The 18,945-nt window shown below is 45.6% G+C and overlaps 2 protein-coding genes across 13 annotated transcripts in view; one reads left to right on the top strand and one right to left on the bottom strand.

Annotated features, from left to right (window-relative positions):
* ankar (ankyrin and armadillo repeat containing) overlaps nt 1–3,950 on the bottom strand; it is a 162,687-nt gene extending 158,737 nt beyond the window's left edge. Inside the window, exon 1 of the mRNA XM_087988641.1 lies at nt 3,908–3,950. The gene's annotated coding sequence lies outside the window, so the exon portion shown is untranslated. The remainder of the gene's footprint in view (nt 1–3,907) is intronic.
* A 178-nt stretch (nt 3,951–4,128) lies between these two features.
* Nucleotides 4,129–18,945, top strand: part of LOC122551241 (uncharacterized) — a 38,603-nt gene continuing 23,786 nt past the window's right edge. For 6 of the 12 annotated variants that reach the window (XM_087988662.1, XM_087988659.1, XM_087988663.1 and 3 more), the window contains exon 1: nt 4,129–4,175. The gene's annotated coding sequence lies outside the window, so the exon portion shown is untranslated. The remainder of the gene's footprint in view (nt 4,176–18,945) is intronic. The other 6 variants (XM_087988657.1, XM_043692834.2, XM_043692832.2 and 3 more) reach the window with 3 other exon arrangements.

The following is an 18,945-nucleotide window of genomic DNA, read 5'->3' as shown; positions in this document are numbered from 1 at the left end:
GATAGGCTGGTAGTTGCCTGTAATGTTTCTGGTTGTCGGTACACTTCCTTGCAATAATCTGTTCTATTCTGAATGACGATGGCTCCTCCTTTATCTGTTGATTAGATTACAATGTTATGATTGGCTTTGAGAGCATGGGTGGCATTGCGCTGTGATTGGGTGATGTTTTGCTCTACTTGTGGGCACGGCTGATGAATCTGGCATTTATATATTTCCTGATGGTTTGAGCGTACATGTCAAACTAACATGGTAATTCTAACAGATGAGAGACTTAAAAAATAATCAAGGTATATTTCAATGTATAATTTCAGTTACCTCACATGTAAATCTTTGGTATAAAGTTCTGTGTCTTACAATTGTGTACTCCATAACCACCTGAAGGAGCAGTGCTCCGAAAGCTAGTGCTCCCAATTAAATCACTATAACCTGGTGTTGTGTGATTTTTAACTTTGTACACCCCAGTCCAACACCAGCATCTCCAAATTATATTAATTTTATGCTTTTGAAACTGAATTTGCTAAGTATTACAGTGCTGTTAGAGTTCTGATGGGGTGGAATATTGGTGAGATTTCTAGAATGCTGCTGGGGTTAGAGCATCACTGGGTGTGGTGAAACTCTTCTTAATTCATCACAGCGTGATTACAGCTAAAAGAACATTTCTGAGAAAGTAATAATGCTGGAGCTGAGAGTGGTAATGAATTTATGAGGTTTGAAGGCAGTTACTGAGTTGGTAGAGCATTTGCACAGTTAGAACATAGAACATAGAACATTACAGCACAGTTCAGGCCCTCGATGTTGCGCCGCCCTGTCATACTAATCTGAAGCCCATCCCACCTACACTATTCCATGTACATCCATTTGCCTGTCCAATGCCGACTTAAATGCACTTAAACTTGGCGAGTCTACTACCGATGCAGGCAAAGTATTCCATACCCTTACTACTCTCTGAGTAAAGAAGCTACCTCTGATATCTGTCTTATACCTATCCCCCCTCACTTTAAAGTTGTGTCCCCTCGTGTTTGCCGTTCCCATACTTGGAAAAAGGCTCTCCCTGTCCACCCTATCTAACCCTCTGATTATCTTGTATGTCTCTATTAAGTCACCTCTCAACCTTCTTTTCTCTAACGAGAACAGCCTCAAGACCCTCAGCCTTTCCTCGTATGACCTTCCCTCCATACCAGGCAACATCCTAGTAAATCTCCTCTGCACCCTTTCCAAAGCTTCCACATCCTTCTTATAATGTGGTGACCAGAACTGTCCACAAAACTCCAAGTGTGGCCGTACCAGAGCTTTGTACAGCTGCAGCATAACCTCCTGGTTCCGGAACTCAATCCCTCTATTAATAAAGGCCAAAACACTGTATGCCTTCTTAACAACCCTGTCAATCTGGGTGGCAACTTTCAGGGACCTGTGTACACGGACACCGAGATCTCTCTGCTCATCTGCACTCCCAAGAAGCAGTACTTTGCATTTCGATTACTCCAGCCAAAGTGTATCACCTCACACTTGCCCACATTAAACTCCATTTGCCACCTCTAAGCCCAGCTCTGCATCCTATCTACGTCTCTCTGCAACCTACTACATCCTTCGTCACTATCCACAACTCCACCGACCTTAGTATCATCCGCAAATTTACTAACCCACCCTTCTAAGCCCTCATCCAGGTCATTTATAAAAATGACGAACAGCAGTGGACCCAACACTGACCCTTGCGGTACGCCGCTAGTAACTGGATACCAAGATGAACATGTTCCACCAACTACAACCCTCTGTTTTCTTTCAGCAAGCCAATCACTGATCCAAACTGCTATGTCTCCCACAATCCCATCCCTCCGCATTTTGTATAATAGCCTACTGTTGGGAACCTTATCGAACGCCTGGCTGAAATCCATGTACACCACATCAACCGGTTTACTCTCATCTACCTGTTTGGTCACTTTGTCAAAAAAGTCAATAAGATTCGTTAGGCATGACCTACTCCTCTCAAAACCATGCTGATTGTCCCTGATCAGATTATTCTTTTCTTGATGGTTATAAATCCTATCACTTATAACCTTTTCCAACACTTTACCAACAACTGAATTTCTGCCTCAAGTCCCCATCTCTCTTCCGACCTATGTCGTTGGTGCCAATGTGGACCACGACTTGGGGGCTGCTTTCCCTCCCCGTGAAGGATCCCAAAAACACGATCAGAGACATCACGGACCCTGGCATCGGGAGGCAACACACCAACCATGAGTCTCTCTTGTCCCCACAAAACCTCCTATCTGTCCCCCTAACTGTCGAATCCCCAATGACTACTGCTCTGTTCCTCTCCCTCCTTCCCTTCTGAGCAGCAGGTGCCCCACTGCTTTCCCCTGGTAAGTCATCCCCTCCCCCAATAGTATCCAAAACGGTATACTTATTGTTGCGGGGAATGGCCACAGGGAATCCCTGCACTGCCTGCCGGTTCCCTTTCTGTCCCCAACTGTCACCCATCTGTCTTTTTCTTTTATCTGGGGAGTGACTACCTCTCTGTAAGTCCTGTCAATAACCCCCTCTGCCTCCCGAATGATCCGAAGTTCATCCAACTCCAGCTTCAGTTCCCTAACATGGTTTTCGAGGAGCTAGTGTTGGGACCACTTCCCACAGATGTAGTCAGCAGGGACACTAGTGGTGACCCTTACTTCCCACATTCTGCAGGAGGAATATTCCACTGCCTTACACTCCATTCCCACTGTTCTAACTCCCGAAGTGACTACTAAAAAAAGGATTAGGAAATAAACTATTTACCTAACCTTGTCAATCTGGCTCCCACAACTTTTTTTTAGGTTAGAAGAGGAGGATGGGTGGGAGACACTATCCGAGTAGTGTCTCAGGTAACGCAACCACGCAAATATAACCTGTTCTACTTACCCTTCCCAGAGGTCCTTAGCTCGGTCCTCCCTTGCTGGTCTGAAGGTAAGAAGTTTAAATATACTTACCGGCCTTCCCAACAATCACCTCGCACCAATGTCACCTCCTCCCGGCTCTCGCTACTCCGAAGTTGGTCTGTGTTACTTAAGTAGGCAGAATGTCACTCAAGTTAACAAACTGTGACTAAGGTGGTTGGCGTTTTGTCGAAGTTTTAGTGAAACTGAAAGCTTAGATTAGATTACTTACAGTGTGGAAACAGGCCCTTCGGCCCAACAAGTCCACACCGACCCGCCGAAGTGCAACCCACCCATACCCCTTCACCTAACACCACGGGCAATTTAGCATGGCCAATTCACCTGGCCCGCACATCTTTGGTCTGTGGGAGGAAACCGGAGCACCTGGAGCCACGTAGACATGGGGACAATGTGCAAACTCCACACAGCCAGTCGCCTGAGGCGGGAATTGAACCCGGGTCTCTGGCGCTGAGAGGCAGCAGTGCTAGACACCGTGCTGCCCACAAAGCTTGATGCTGAAAGGTGCTACAATAACCTGGTATGTCAATTTCTCTGCCCAGGCTATAACAGAAGCCAAACTTTCATCCATGGACTCCATTTACAATGCTCTTTACCAATGTTGGAAAAGGCTGCGAACATCATCAAAGACCATTCGCACCCCATTAACGATCTCACACAATCTCTTCCATCAAGTAGAAGATACAGGAACCTGAACACACACGCACCAGTAGGGTTCAGGGCCAGCTTGTTCCCAGCTGTGACTGGACTACCGAATGGACATTCTAACCTCAAATAATGTTGATCTTGCCAACGTTGATCTCTCTAGAACGCCCTGTGCAATATTACCCGGATGCCTCCGTCTAAACGTTTTGTTATGTACATCCTTGCTTACTATGATCTGCCTGCACCGCTCTTAAACAAAACGTTTCACTGTACTTCGGTACACGTGACAATAAATAAATCAATCAATCAGATGGTAAACTACAAAGTTGTTGTACCTCTTGTCTGAAGATGGCGATGTCGGTAACTGATGGCGATGTCGGTAACTGATGGCGATGTCTGAAGATGGCGATGTCGCTTGTTCGTTACTTGTACGATCCACGGAGACGGGACGCTGTCACCATAGCAACGGACCGACTACCGTGAGCCTCTGGGGCCATAACAACCCGCTTCAGTTTCCGGTCCTGTCCAGTGGGCGGGGTCATGAGGTGTGTGGGCGTGTTCTGTTGTCGGTGCGCTCCAGTGGCTCGTGCTGGGTTGTGGAAGGTAAACCGCTCTGTTCTGGTTATTGTTATCTTACGTATGAAATGAAAGTTTAAAACGGTGTTGGCGCTGGAGGCAGGAATGACTGAGCCCCCGAATGTCGATTCCCAACCGTCCCCCTGGCCGGCTCGGTGTCCGTCCCCGTCCCCGGCTCCAGATCAGTGCGGCCCTCGCACCATCTCCAGCCTCCCCTGCTCTTTGACATCCCCGTGCATGTGATCAAGACACACTCTACCTTGGCTGCACTTCCCATTGCGGCCTTTTATTGAGTTCTGCACCATCCCAAATACTAGACTTCATCTGCCAGTTTGATTCAAGCTTTGATTGAAGCGGTATCAAGAAAGGCCGACCGCAGTGGAACCTGCAAAGGCTGTGGGCAGTCGATAACTGCTGCAGTTCTGAATATTTCTGCTCCAGAGCCAGGCGCTGCTGTTGGACTGGGATGGACAAAGTTCGATGTCACACAACATAAGTTAGTCTAACAGACTTAGGTCAAGCTTTCGGAGCGCTGCGCCTTCGTTGGGTAGCGAGTGGATTAGGATCAAAAAGCAGCTTAAATCCAATCTGGTCAATTACTGCCACACCAAACTTGCATTTAAATAGCTCATTTTGTGAATTAAAGTATGTTTCAAAGCACTTAGCAGCCAGTCAACTTTTGATGTGTAATCACTTTTTAATTGAGAGAAATAAGACAGCCAAAATGTGTATGGCAAGCTCTCACAAACAGTAATGTGATCAGTGCCTAAATAGTCAACGTTTCTGATATTAGTTGAGAGATTTTCTCCATAACATCAGAATTAGCTCTTTGAAACAGTGAGGTGGAATCTTTAACATCCACCTGAAAGTTTCAGCTTAGTTTTAAATAAAAACTGAAAGAACTGGTGGCATGGTGGCTCAGTGGTTAACACCAGGGTGCCAGGTTCAATTCCAGCCTTGGGTGACTGTCAGTGTGGAGTTTTACATTCTCCCCGTGTCTTTGTGGGTTTTCTCCAGGTGCTCCGGTTTCCTTCCTAAGCTGAAACCTGTGCACATCAGGTGAATTGGCCATGCGAAATTGCCCGTAGTGTTAGCTGCATTAGTCGGTGGGAAATAGGTCTGGGTGGGTTATTCTTTGGAGGGTCAGTGTGGACTTGCTGGGCTGAAGGGCCTGTTTCTACACTGTAGGGTATCTAATCTAAAAACTGTAGATGCTGGAAATTGGAAACAAAAAACAAAAACTGCCAGACAGGCTCAGCAGGTCTGGCAGCATCTGTGAAGAGAAATCAGTTAATGTTTCAGGTCCAGTGGCCCTTCCTCAGAATGCGTTCCAATAATTTGTTTTTATTTCAGTTTAGTACTCATTTGAAAGACCCCACTTCTCATTTTATGGCATACATAATGTATTTAATTGTATATTAAATAATTACATTATTATTATTATTGTACATCATACATTGTACTATAATACTGTATAACCTTCCCCTAGCTACAATCCGTTCTGAAAGGTAACTGGACCTGAAATGTTAACTCTGCTTTTTCTCCACAGATGCTGCCAGATTGCTGAGTTTTAACAGCAATATCTGATTTTACTTTGCATTGTGCCACATTCCTTTAGTGCTGTACTGGTGTGTGAGCTTTATTTTTGTGCTTTAGTTCTGAGGCAGAACTTGAACCTAGAATCTTCTGATTCACAGGCAAGAGTGCTACCAATTGAGTCATTCAAAGCCAATGAAAGGTACTATCAAGTGCCATTTAATTGGCAATAATTTACTTGCTTGCTCAGTTTGGGTTCTGACTGGACCAATTTGTTCCCAGCCTAATTACAGTCTTGGCTCAAACATGGACTAAAGAACTGAACTCCAGATATGATGTGAGAGTGACTGCCTTTGACATCAGGGTAGCATTTACCTGTGTAAGGTTCTAAGGAACCTAACAACATTGAAATTATTGGGAATTGGGGCAAAATTTATCACTTATTGAAGTCATACATAACGCAATGGAATAAAACAAAGAATTGCAGATGCTGGAAATCTAAAACAAAAGCAGAAATTTCAAGAGAAATTTCTGGCACCATCAGTGATTAGATTCCCTATAGTGTGAAAACAGGCCATTTGGCCCAACAAGTCCACACCGACCTTCTAAAGAGGAACCCATCCAGACCCATTTCCCTGTGACTAAAACACCTAACACAATGGAAATTTAGCATGGCCAATTCACCTGACCTGCACATCTTTTGTGACTGTGGGAGGAAATTGGAGCAAACCCATGCGGATACAGGGAGAATGTGCAAACTTCACACAGTCACCTTAGACTGGAATCGAGCCCAGTACCCTGGTGCTGTGAGGCAGCAGTGCTAAATACTGAGCCACCGTGTTGCCTCCAAGTAAAGTTAACACTTTGAGTCGTGTCACTTCAGAATTGATAGTAGTTAGGAAAAGGTGGTCTACATTACTAAAGACAGAATGGGTGGAAAAAAAATGGATAGGCAGAAATGAAGCTCTGAGAGAGGAGGACTGTTGGATAGACAAAAAGATGGATCACAGCATACCAGGGAGAAAGAAAAACTGCTAATATGGAACCATAAGTGAAAATGGGTTGGCTGTGCCTGGGTTGTGGAGTTGGTGAAGGATCTGGCAGGAGGTATTCATGTCTTAAAATCGAATACAGTATTGAGTCTGGAAGGGTACAAAGTCCTTAAGAGATGAGATCACCTTTCAACAAAGGAGGTTAGTTGTGGTTGTTATGTGTCAACCCTCTCAACCACAGGATACCTCTGCAGGAGTACCTCAGGGCAGTTTTCTGGATCCAACTATCTTCAGCCTTATTGTAATTGCCATTATCTCAATAATAAGGTCCAATTAGGATGATTGTTGATGATTGCACAGTATTTCGATCCATCCGTAATTCACCACAGAGAGGAGTTGTCAATGCCTGCGTGCAGCAAGGTCTGATAAAATCCAGGCTTGGGCTGATAAGTGGCAAGTAATGTCTGCAACACGCAAGTGCTAGGCAATGGCTGTCTTTAACAAGAGAGCGTTCGATCGTCATCTTTTGATATTTAACAGTATTACTATACCTGTTTGCATGAGTTATCAACATCTTCGGGGCTATCATTGACCATAAAGTTAATCAGACCAGCCAAATAAATATTGTGACTGCAAGAACAAAGCGGCAGTTGGGAATTCTGTGGCAAATTATTCACTTCCTAACTCTTCGAAGTCTGTCAACCAACTATTGTGTACAGATCAGGGGTATAATGGAATAACTCCCACATGTCTGCATGGGTACAACTCAAGTATACCCAAGAAACTCAACACTATTCAGAATAAGGCACCTTGCATAATCTGTACCCTACCAACACCTAAAGCATTCAATGAACCAGCAGCCCTTTCTCAAGATGGTAAATTTGTACTCCCATCACTGTGCTAATCAGTCTGTGCCCTTACTGTTGTCAGCCAGTGCACCCTACAGCTGCCACCCATGCTGAGCTCTGAAGTTGGGCCTTTGAGGCTGACAAGTACTCAGTCACCCTTTGCAGTCATCTGTAGCCTCCATCACTGAAAGTAAGAAGCCTTCCACCATCTTTGCTTCAGCAACTGAGGTAGCACAGAGTGGGATAACTAGGGCAAGCCAAAGCACAAAGAAGACAGTCAAAAGCAATTCCCGAGATTGATTGCGTCATCTTTGTTACATGTGGCTTTTCAATCCTGAATAATTTATTTTGCAATGTTTATATTGTGTTGGCTTTTTGTTGCATTGTGCTCGGGAGGACATTGGGAAAGTGAACGAGTGTGAAATTATTGATGAATGTGGAGTTTAGGGTTGAGATTTCTCATATTGTGCTCGAACTAGTTCTTCATTTTAGCTAGCCGTTGTTTAGATTGCAATCTCCCTTGCTAGTCCTCCTCCTATTGCTGCTGCTTGCCTGATAGGTGAAGGCCAGGGGTTCCCTCATTCTGACAAAGTTATTTGTCTGTTAGTCTTGAGTCCTGCTAAGCTGAGTTCTGCTATATCTTTCCAGAGTCATCCAGGCTGTGGAGTAATTGCTTTGTCTCACCAATGATTTGCTCAATAACATTTCCTTTGTCAGAATGGCAGTCATTGTGTTCATGATAAGCATTTGTGCAGATGTTGAGAGCCGAATGTAAGCTCCCTGGTCATTACAGCTGTCCCTTGTTGCTGAGTAAGCAGCCTTTGATTTGTCATGGGAGCTGAATGCACCTGGTAGAATGTACTGCTTCAGACTGAAGGCATCATGGCTTCTGCCAATGTACTGAATATGGACCTGCACGATGTGCCACTCATGGTCTCACACAAGATGGGCGTTTTGCAAGTGGAATCTCTTTCAGTTCAGGTATATGACCAAGAGTTGAGAGGCTGCACCAGAAGCCTTCCCAGTGGCATTGTGAGTGTACCTAGACCAAATGGGCTGCAGCAGTTCAAGAAGGCAGCTCACCACCACATTCTCATGGGCAACTAGGGATGGGCAGTAAAATGCTGGCCCAGCCAGCAACACTCATCCTGTGAATGAATAATAAAGGTTTGCATCCAACCACAATGGCACCCTGCATTATGGGGCAACATGTAAATCTTGCACACCAGCTTTACTTGCTGACATACAAGATTGAAATCAAGAGCTTCAGGGGTCTCTTTTATGCAAACTCAAATGAAGGAGTCATATAAAAATATTTGTGATCAGGATCACGTGCACAATTACTAGCAGTATGGTCCTTCTCCTGTTCAGATGTTGGATATGTGGCTGCAGCAATGTGTCTGACTTAAGTGACAGCCTCTCTCGTGAAGCTCAGATGTATTAAATATTGGGCATTACTCAAGTACAGGTAGATTAATTACTTTCTGAAACTATGGCAGATGTGGCCTGCTGAGAACCCGTTTTCCTCTTCGATTCCCTTCTAGCAGTTTGGCCTGTTCCGTGTGACAATTGCATAGTGTTCCAGTCACGTTTTATTTCAGCACAAAGTATGGGTTCATGGAAACAGCGAACCCATACTTGGGATTGTGGCGAAGTTTTGAAGATAGGAATAAAAAGTACTTCACTATCTCTACATTGCTTCCTAAAGGACTTTGGAAATATCTTAAAAGTGAAAATTACCAAAAACATGGAATTATATCAACAGTGAGAAAGAAAGAAAACAACCTGTAACTAAATGGAGTATTTAATGATCCCTTTAAATAGTGTTGGGCTATTCTGCTGCTGAATCAGTGTATAGCAGTACAAGCTCCACCCATCCTCCTCCGCTAACCAAGAAAAATGATCCGTGCACTGGATTGGTAAGGTGACTAGTTTTTTCTTATTTTTAGTTTTCAGTAGCCTTGTTGGGAATTTAGAATAGTGGGAATGTGAGGTTAGGGCAGTTGAATGTTTCTCCTGCAGAATATGGGAGGTAAGGGTCACCACTAGTGTCCCTGCTGACTGCATCTGCGGGAAGTGCACCCAACTCCAGCTCCTCAAACTGCATAGGGAAATGGAGCTGGATGAACTTCGGATCATTCAGGAGGCGGAGAGGATTATTGAGAGGAGTTACACACCTCAGGTACAAGAATAAAGTAGATGGGTGACTGTCAGGGAACAAAAAGAGAACCGGCAGGCAGTGTCGGAATCCTCTGTGGCCGTACCCCATAACAACAACTATACTGTTCTGGATACTGTTGGGGGGGGATGACTTACCAGGGGTGAGCAATGGGGCACAGGTCTCTGGCACACAGTGTGTCCCTGTTGTTCAGAAGGGAAGAGGGAAGAGGAGCAGAGCATTAGTTATTGGGGATTCCATATTAAGAGGGACAGATAGGAGGTTCTGTGAGAATGAGAGAGACTTACTCCAGGTTCCAGGGTTCGTGATGCCTCCGATTGTATTTATTGGATCCTTGTGGGGCAGGGAGAGCAGCCCCAAGTTGTGGTCCAACTGATGACATAGGTAGGAAGATTAGATTCCCTATGGTGTGGAAACAGGTCCTTCGGCCCAGCAAGTCCACAGCAACCCTCTAAAGAGCAACCCACCCAGACCCATTCCCCTGAATTTACCCCGACTAATGCAGCTAACACAGGCAATTTAGCATGGCCAATTCACCTAACCTTTGGACTGTGGGAGGAAACTGGAACACCCGAAGGAAACCCACGCAGACACGGGGAGAATGTGCAGACTCCACACAGACAGTTGCCCGAGGCGGGAATTGAACCCGTGTCTCTGCTGTGAGGCAGCAGTGCTAACTACTGAGCCAACGTGCCGCCCCAGGAGAGATGAGGATTTAAGGCAGAAAATCAGGGAGCTAGGTTGGACGCTTAGAGGTAGAACAAACAGTTATCTCTGGTTTGTTGCCGTGCCATGTACTAGAGAGGCAAGGAATAGGGGGACAGAGAGGAGTTGAATATGTAGCTACAGGAATGGTGCAGGAGGGAGGGTTTTGGATTCCTGGATAATTGGGTCTCTTTCTGGGGTAGGTGGGACGTCATGATGGTCTTCAACTGAACCAGTGGGGTACCAATAACCTGGCGGGTAAATTTGCGAAGGCTCTTTGGGTGGTTTTAAAATATATCAGCAGGGGGTGGGAACCTAAATTGTAGTTCAATATACAGGAGGTAGAGAGTAGTGAGGTCAGAAATAAGGTTTCAAGGTCGCAAGAGAGCACTGGCAAGCAAGAAGTTGATTTGACGTATGTCTACTTCAATGCCAAGAGCATTCAGAATAAGGTGGGTGAACTTGCAGCATAGGTTGGTATCTGAGATTTCAATATTGTGGCCACTTTGGAGACATGGATAGAACAAGGACAGGAATGGTTGTTGCAGGTTCCGGGATTTAAATGTTCCAGTAAGAACAGAAAAGATGATAAAAAAGTGGGTGGTGTGGCAGTGTTCATCAAGGAGAGTATTACGGCTGCAGAAAGGACTTCTGAGGACTTGTCTACTGAGGTAGTATTGGTTGAGGTTAGAAACAGGAAAGTTTCTTGGATATTTTCTGAATAGTTCCAGATCTGTAGAGGAAAAGATAGCAAAGATGATTCTCGATATGAGCGACAGTGACAGGGTAGTTGTTATGGGGGAACTTTAACTTTCCAAATATTGATTGGGAATATGACAGTTCAATGACTTTAGATGCGTCAGTTTTTGTCCAATGTGTGCAGGTGGGTTTCCTGACAGTATATAGTCAGGCCAACAAGGGGTGAGGCCACATTAGATTTGGTACTGGGTAATGAACCCGTCCAAGTGTTGGATTTGGAGGTAGGTGAGTACTTGGTGATAGTGACCACAATTCAGTTATGCTTACTTTGACGATGGAAAGTATATACCGCAGTGCAAGAGTTATAGCTAGGGGAAAGGCAATTGCAATGCGATTAGGCAACATTTAGGATGCAAATGGGGAAGGAAACTGCAGGGGATGGGCACAACTGAAATATGGAGCTTGTTCAAGGAATAGATACTGCATGTCCTTGATAAATATGTATCTGTCAGGCAGGGAGGAAGTGGTTGAGCGAGAGAACCGTGCTTTACTAGGGCAGTTGAATCTTTTGTCAAGAGGAAGAAGAAGGCTCATGTTAGGATGAGATGTGATGGCTCAGTTAGGGTGCTTGAGAGTTACAAGTTAGCCAGGAAGAACCTAAAGAGAGAGCTAAGAGGAGCCAGGAGGGGACATGAGAAGTCATTGGCGGATAAGATTAAGGAAAACCCTTGTAGGTATATTAAGGGAATCGCTAAATGAATATTTTCATCAGTAGAAAAAGACAATATTGTTGAGGAGAATACTGAGATACAGGCTACTAGACTAGATGGGATTGAGGTTCATAAGGAGGAGGTGTTAGCAATCCTGAAGAGTTTGAAAATAGATAAGTCCCCTGGGGAGGATGGGATTTATCCTAAAATTTTCTGTGAAGCCAGGGAGGAGATTGCTGAGCCTTTGGCTTTGATATTTGTGTTGTCATAGTCTACAGGAATAATGTCAGAAGACTGGAGGATAGCAAATATTGTTCCCCTGTTCAAGAAGGGGAGTAGAGACAACCCTGGTAATTATAGACCAGTAAATCATAGTACAGTTGTGTGTTAAGTGTCGGAAGAAGTTATGAGAGAAAGGATTTATAATCATCTAGAGAGGAATAAGTTGATTCGGGATAGTCAACATGGTTTTGCAAACCTTACTGAGTTCTTTGAGAAGGTGACCAAACCGGTGGATAAGGGTAAAGCGGTTGATGTGGTGTTTATGGATTTCGGTAGGGTGTTTGATAAGGTTCCCCATGGTAGGCTTTTGCATAAAATACGGAGGTATGGATTGAGGGTGATTTAGTGGTTTGGATCAGAAATTAGCTCGTTGAAAGAAGACAGAAGGTGGTGGTTGGTGGGAAATGTTCATCCTGGAGTTCAGTTACTAGTGGTGTACCGCAAGGATCTGTTTTGGGTCCACTGCTGTTTGTCATTTTTATAAATTACCTGGATGAGGGTATAGAAGGATGGGTTAGTAAATTTGTGGATGACTCGAAGGTCAGTAGAGTTGTGGATAGTGCCAAAGGATGTTGTAGGTTATAGAGGCACATAGATAAGCTGCAGAGCTGGGCTGAGAGGTGGCAAATGGAGTTTAATGTGGAAAAGTGTGAGGTGATTCACTTTGGAGAGAATTGGGCTAATGGTAAGAATCTTGATAATGTGGATGAGCAGAGAGATCTCTGTGTCTGTGTGCATAGATCCCTGAACGTTGCAACCCAGGTTGATTCGGGTTGTTAAGGAGGCAGATGGTGGAGGTCCAAGATGGCGGTGATCCAGAGCTCTGCACCAGCACCCAGATAAAGTGGTGCATTCATCCTCCCTTTTTTTACCCATTGTGGTAAAAATCGGTAGTTTTTGATCCGCGGAATTGCTGTATTTCAATTTAAGTGAGTAAGGAAGGAAAATGGTGAAGGGAAAAGAACTATGAGGATCACAACTAGTAGGGTAGTCCCCTGCAGCAATGGACATGCCCGCGGCTGTGGTGTCAGCCTCTGCGAACACCCAAGGGGACTTTCCTGTGGAGCAGAGCCTGGTCTGGGAGTTCACTAAACTCCAAGAGATCAGTTCAGTGATGGAGGAGACCGGAACCAGGCTGGAACTGATCTTAGCCATGCTGCAGAAGCATGAACAGGAGAAGCGTTTCGGGCAGTGCATCGTGGAAGTGCAGCAGCGGACCACGGTAGCATCCTTGGTGGGTCGGGACCAGGCCTTGGAACGGCGGGTATGGGCCTCAGTAGAGCAGGTCAGAAGAACATCCACCTCGGGCTGCCGAAACGGGAAGAAGGAGGCTTGCTTGTCAGCTTCTTGAAGTAATTGCTCCTGCAGGTTTTGAAGCTGGAAGTAAGGGTGGGCTGGGTGCCCTTTCAGTGGGTCCACTGGGTCGCAGTGTGCAGGCCCAGATCAGACCAGCGCCCCTGCCTGGTCCTGGTGCGACTTCGATGTATAGAGATAAACAAATGGTGCTGGAAGCTTCTAGAGCGCTGGAGAAGGATCACAGGCTCTGATAGACGAAAGATCTTGAATTATGTTTTTCCAATACTCTGCTCTAAATGAATGTTCTTCCTTATTTATTATATCCCATGCGAATGCTTCCTTTGATGCTGCCTGGGCAAGCGTTACAGAGCTGAAAATGTGTTGCTGGAAAAGCGCAGCAGGTCAGGCAGCATCCAGGGAACAGGAGAATCGACGTTTCGGGCATAAGCCCTTCTTTCTGAAGAAGGGCTTATGCCCGAAACGTCGATTCTCCTGTTCCCTGGATGCTGCCTGACCTGCTGCGCATTTCCAGCAACACATTTTCAGCTCTGATCTCCAGCATCTGCAGACCTCATTTTCTCCTCCAGCATTACGGAGGCTTAATAGTTAACTTGGTTCTTTCATCTGGCGTCATAGTAAGAATATTAAAGGTATATTCTTTAAGGTCCCTCCTTTTTAGTAAGCTTGCCAAATTGCAGCTTCTGCAGGGGATAGGAGGTGTGGATTTTCCAGACTTATCAATTGAGTTCCTTACTATTCTATGTGGCTGATTGGGCTTGCCCAGATCCAAGGTCAACCTTGCTGGACATCGAGGCCTCCCAGGCAAAATGCCCCCTCATTAATTTGTTGTTTATGGACAAGATGAGGACTGTTATGGACCATTACTAAAATCTGATTGTCCTTAACATGGTTAAAGTATGGAGAATGATGCGCAAAGTGAGGGCAATTTACAAAAAACTTCCCCTTTTACTGCCATAGTAGGAAAGTTAGGATTCTGGCCAGGATCGATGGATTCTGGCTTTAGGCTTTGGGAGTCTAAAGGAGTATCCTGTTTGGGAGATTTATTTGCCAGAGAGGTCATGATGTCTTTGAGCAGCTCAGGCAGAAATAGGAACTATCTAGGAGCAACCTCTTCCGTTACTTTCAGATTAGGGACTTTACACAGAAAAAGATTACTTTTAATGGTTAGTCGCAATAAGTCAGATATGGAGAGGTGAGTACTTTGGTCCACGGGTACTCTTTCGATCAGTACCCTCTATCACTTATTAGGAGGTAGTGTCTCGAAGGACATTGAGTGGCTGTGCAGAATCTTGACTCCAGAATTGGGGGTGGCGATCTCGTCAGAGCTGAGGGAGGATATTTGGGAGAACGTAAGAAAGATTTCAGTTTGCAATAGGACGCAGGTTATGCAACTGGAGGTAATCCACAAGGCTTATTTGGCATCAGAGCGGCTTGCAAAATTTAAGACAGGAGCATCTCCAATATACCTTAAATGTAAAACAGATATTGGTATTCTTACTCATTGCTTGTGGTCATGCCACAAGCTTCGTAGGTATTGGGGAGCTATAGTGCGTGTTTTGGAAGGGGGTTTGGGAATCGAGGTCAAGCTAAATCTGGTGTCCCACCTCTTGGATTTGCTGAAGCTCCCCTCTTTTACGTGCACGGAAAGAACACTCTGCTGAATTGGGTGTCAGGGTCTAGATTAGAGTGATGCTGGAAAAGCACAGCAGTTCAGGCAGCATGCAAGGAGCAGTAAAATCTATGTTTCGGGCAAAAGCCCTTCATCAGGAATATAGGCAGAGAGCCTTAAGGGTGGAGAGATACATGATAGGAGGGTGGGGTGGGGAGAAAGTAGCATAGAGTACATAGGTGAATGGGGGAGGGGATGAAGGTGATAGGTCAGGGGGGAGGGTGGAGTGGATAGGTGGAAAAGAAGATAGGCAGGTAGGACAAGTCATGAGGACAGTGCTGAGCTGGAAGTTTGGAACTGGGGTGAGGTGGACGAAGGGAAAATGAGGAAACTGTTGAAGTCCACATTGATGCCCTGGGGTTGAAGTGTTCCGAGGCTAAAGATGAGGCGTTCTTCCCCCAGTCATCTGGTGGTGAGGGAGTGGCGGTGAAGGAGGCCCAGGACCTCCATGTCCTCGGCAGAGTGGGAGGGGGAGTTGAAATGTTGGGCCACAGGGCAATGTGGTTGATTGGTGCGGAGATGTTCCCTAAAGTGCTCTGCTAGGAGGCGTCCAGTCTCCCCAATGTAGAGGAGATCTCATCGGGAGCAACGGATACAATAAATGATATTGGTGGATGTGCAGGTAAAACTTTGATGGATGTGGAAAGTTCCTTTAGGATCTTGGATGGAGGTGAGGGAGGAGGTGTGGGCGCAGGTTTTGCAATTCCTGCGGTGGCAGGGGAAGGTGCCAGGATGGGATGGTGGGTTGTAGGGGGGCGTGGACCTGACCAGGTAGTCACGGAGGGAACGGTCTTTGCGGGCGGCAGAAAGGGGTGGGAGGGAAATATATCCCTGGTGGTGGGGTCCATTTGGAGGTGGCGGAAATGTCGGTGGATGATTTGGTTTATGCAAAGGTTGGTAGGGTGGAAGGTGAGCACCAGGGGCGTTCTGACCTTGTTACGGTTGGAGGGGTGGGGTCTGAGGGCAGAGCTGTGGGATGTGGGCGAGATGCGTTGGAGGGCATCTTTAACCATGTGGGAAGGAAAATTGCGGTCTCTAGAGAAGGAGGCCATCTGGTGTGTCCTGTGGTGGAACTGATCCTCCTGGGAGCAGATATGGCGGAGGCGGAGGAATTGGGAATACGAGATGGCATTTTTGCAGGAGGTAGGGTGGGAAGAGGTGTAATCCAGGTAGCTGTGGGAGTCGGTGGGTTTGTAAAAAATGTTCGTGTCAAGTTGGTCGTCATTAATGGAGATGGAGAGGTCCGGGGAGGGAGGTGTCAGAGATGGTCCAGGTAAATTTAAGGTCAGGGTGGAATGTGTTGGTGAAGTTGATGAATTTCTCAACCTCCTCACAGAGGTCATCAATGTAGCAGAGGAAGAGGTCGGGAGTGGTGCCGGTGTAATTAAGGAAGATGGACTGTTCTACGTAGCCAACAAAGAGACAGGCATAGCTGGGGCCCATACTTGGTCTGGAGAAAGTGGGAGGATTCGAAGGAGAAATTGTTGAGGCTGAGGACCAGTTCGGCCAGACGAATGAGTGTGTCGGTGGAAGGGTACAGTTGGATACGTCGGGAGAGGAAGAAATGGAGGGCTTGGAGACCCTGGTCATGGCGGATGGAGGTGTAGAGGGATTGGATATCCATGGTGAAGATGAGGCTTTGGGGGCCGGGGAAACGGAAGTCTTGGTGGAGGGCTTGGGTGGTGTCTTGAACGTATGAGGGGAGTTCCTGGACTTTGGGGAATAAGACCGTGTCGAGGTAGGTAGAAATGAGTTCAGTGGGGCAAGAGCATACTGAGACAATGGGTCGGCCAGGGTCGTCAGGCTTGTGGATCTTGGGAAGGAGGTAGAACTGGGCAGTGCGGGGTTCCTGGACTATGAGGGTTGGAAGCTGTGGGTGGGAGATCTCCTGAGGTGATGAGGTTCTGTATGGTCTGGGAGATGATGGTTTGGTGATGGGGGTGGGGTCATGGTCGAGGGGGTGGTAGGAAGAGGTGTCCTCGAGTTGGCGTTTGGCTTCAGCGGTATAGAGGTCAGTACGCCAGATTACCACTGCGCCCCTTTATCTGCTGGCTTGATGGTGAGGTTGGGATTGGAGCAGAGGGATTGGAGGGCTGCGCGTTGTGAAGGTGAGAGGTTGGAGTGGGGGAGGGGGTTAGACAGGTTGAGGCGGTTAATGTCCCAGCGGCAGTTGGAAATGAAGAGGTCGAGGGCGGGTAATAGGCCAGTACGGGGTGTCCAGGTGGATGCAGTGTGTTGAAGAAAATCCCCCAGGACTCTCGGGGTGGCATGGATGGAGCAAATCCAAGCAGAAGTGGGTACTGTAGATGCTGGAGATTTACAGTCGAGAGTAGAGTGGTGCAGGAAAAGTACAGCAGGTCAAGCAGCATCCAAGGAGCAGAAAAATCAATGTTTCGGGCAAAAGCCCTTCATCAGGAATTCTTTTTTTTCTCTCTTTAATTTTTTTTCTTTTCCATTGTTTGTGGACTAGAGTAGTAGTTTGATCACTGTTATTGTTATTATAAGATTATTATACTATTTTGTAGTAATTTAATAATTTTGGAAAAAAATCAGTCTTTTTCTCAACAAAAATATTTACAGAAGGAGACATATGGTATGTTAGTTTTTAGAGGGATTGAGTTTTGGAACCATAGGTCATACTATAGCTGTACAAAACTCTGGTGGGACCATGCTTGGAGTATTGTGTACAGTTCTGGTCACTGCATCATAGGAAGGCTGTGGAGCATTGAGAAGGGTTCAGAGGAGATTTAGTAGGATGCTGCCTAGAACAGAAGGAAAGCCTTATGAGGAAAGGCTGAGGGACTTGAGGCTGTTTTTGTGAGAGAGAACAAGGTTGAGAAGTGACTTAATTGAGACATATAAGGTAATCAGAGTGGACAGTGAGACCATCTTTCTCCGGATAGTGATGACTAGCACGAGGGGACATAGCTTTAAACTGAGGGGTGGTAGATTATAGGACAGATGTCAGAGGTAGTTTCTTTACTCAGAGTAGAAGGGTGTGGAGCACGCTGCCTGCAACAGTAGTCGAGTTGCCATTTAAATTATCATTGGATAGAGATATGGATGAAAATGAATAGTGTAGGTTAGATGGGCTTTGGATTCATTTCACAGGTCGGCGCAACATTGAGGGCTGAAGGGCCTGTACTGCGCTGTAATGTTCGATGTTCTCTGTTCTAAGTTTAAGAAAGGACATCAGCTGGAGTATGAAACTCCAGAATGGTAGCACAGACAGTGTTGTACACAGATGGATTTAGCAATCTTTCTACTCTGCAGAATTTTTTTAATAATATATTTTTATTGAGAAAAAATAGATTTTTTAATATTACAAGTACAAAACAATGCAATTCAAAACAGTACAAAAAAAACCAAATAACAAAAAACCCCAACCCACCCTCATGTACAAATGTATAATCATATATAGAAAAATATAGAATTAAAATAAAACTAAACTAGCTATTTAACTAAATAAATAAATAACCAACAACAAACAAATAAATAGTAATAACTCAGCCCAGCCAAACAAAATGCTCATACATTCACCGTTCCTCCTCCCTGGATATTGGACTCGTGAAACACAATCGTTAACAGCTATATAAAACCCTTGTTAGTGTAGCAGATATATCTGAGTCAAGGTATTTCAAAAAGGGCTGCCATGTCTTGTAAAAATTCTCAGTTTTGTGGTGTACTATATTTGCGAGAAAATCCAGGAGATTATGATCTAAAACAATCTTCTGCCAACCTGACAGGTCCAGGGGTTTTTCAGATATCCAACCGAGCAAGATATTCTTTCTTACACAGAACATGAGAATATTGAAAAGTTTTTTCTTACGCACGTCTGCAGGATATACAGTGGGTAGGCC

This window comes from Chiloscyllium plagiosum, unplaced genomic scaffold, assembly GCF_037043375.1.
Source record: "Chiloscyllium plagiosum isolate Xiang-an unplaced genomic scaffold, Cpla_swu_hap1 HiC_scaffold_7, whole genome shotgun sequence".
Lineage (NCBI taxonomy): Eukaryota > Metazoa > Chordata > Chondrichthyes > Orectolobiformes > Hemiscylliidae > Chiloscyllium > Chiloscyllium plagiosum.
The sequence above is the reverse complement of the archived record's forward strand: the minus strand, read 5'-3'. Positions and strand labels throughout refer to the sequence as shown.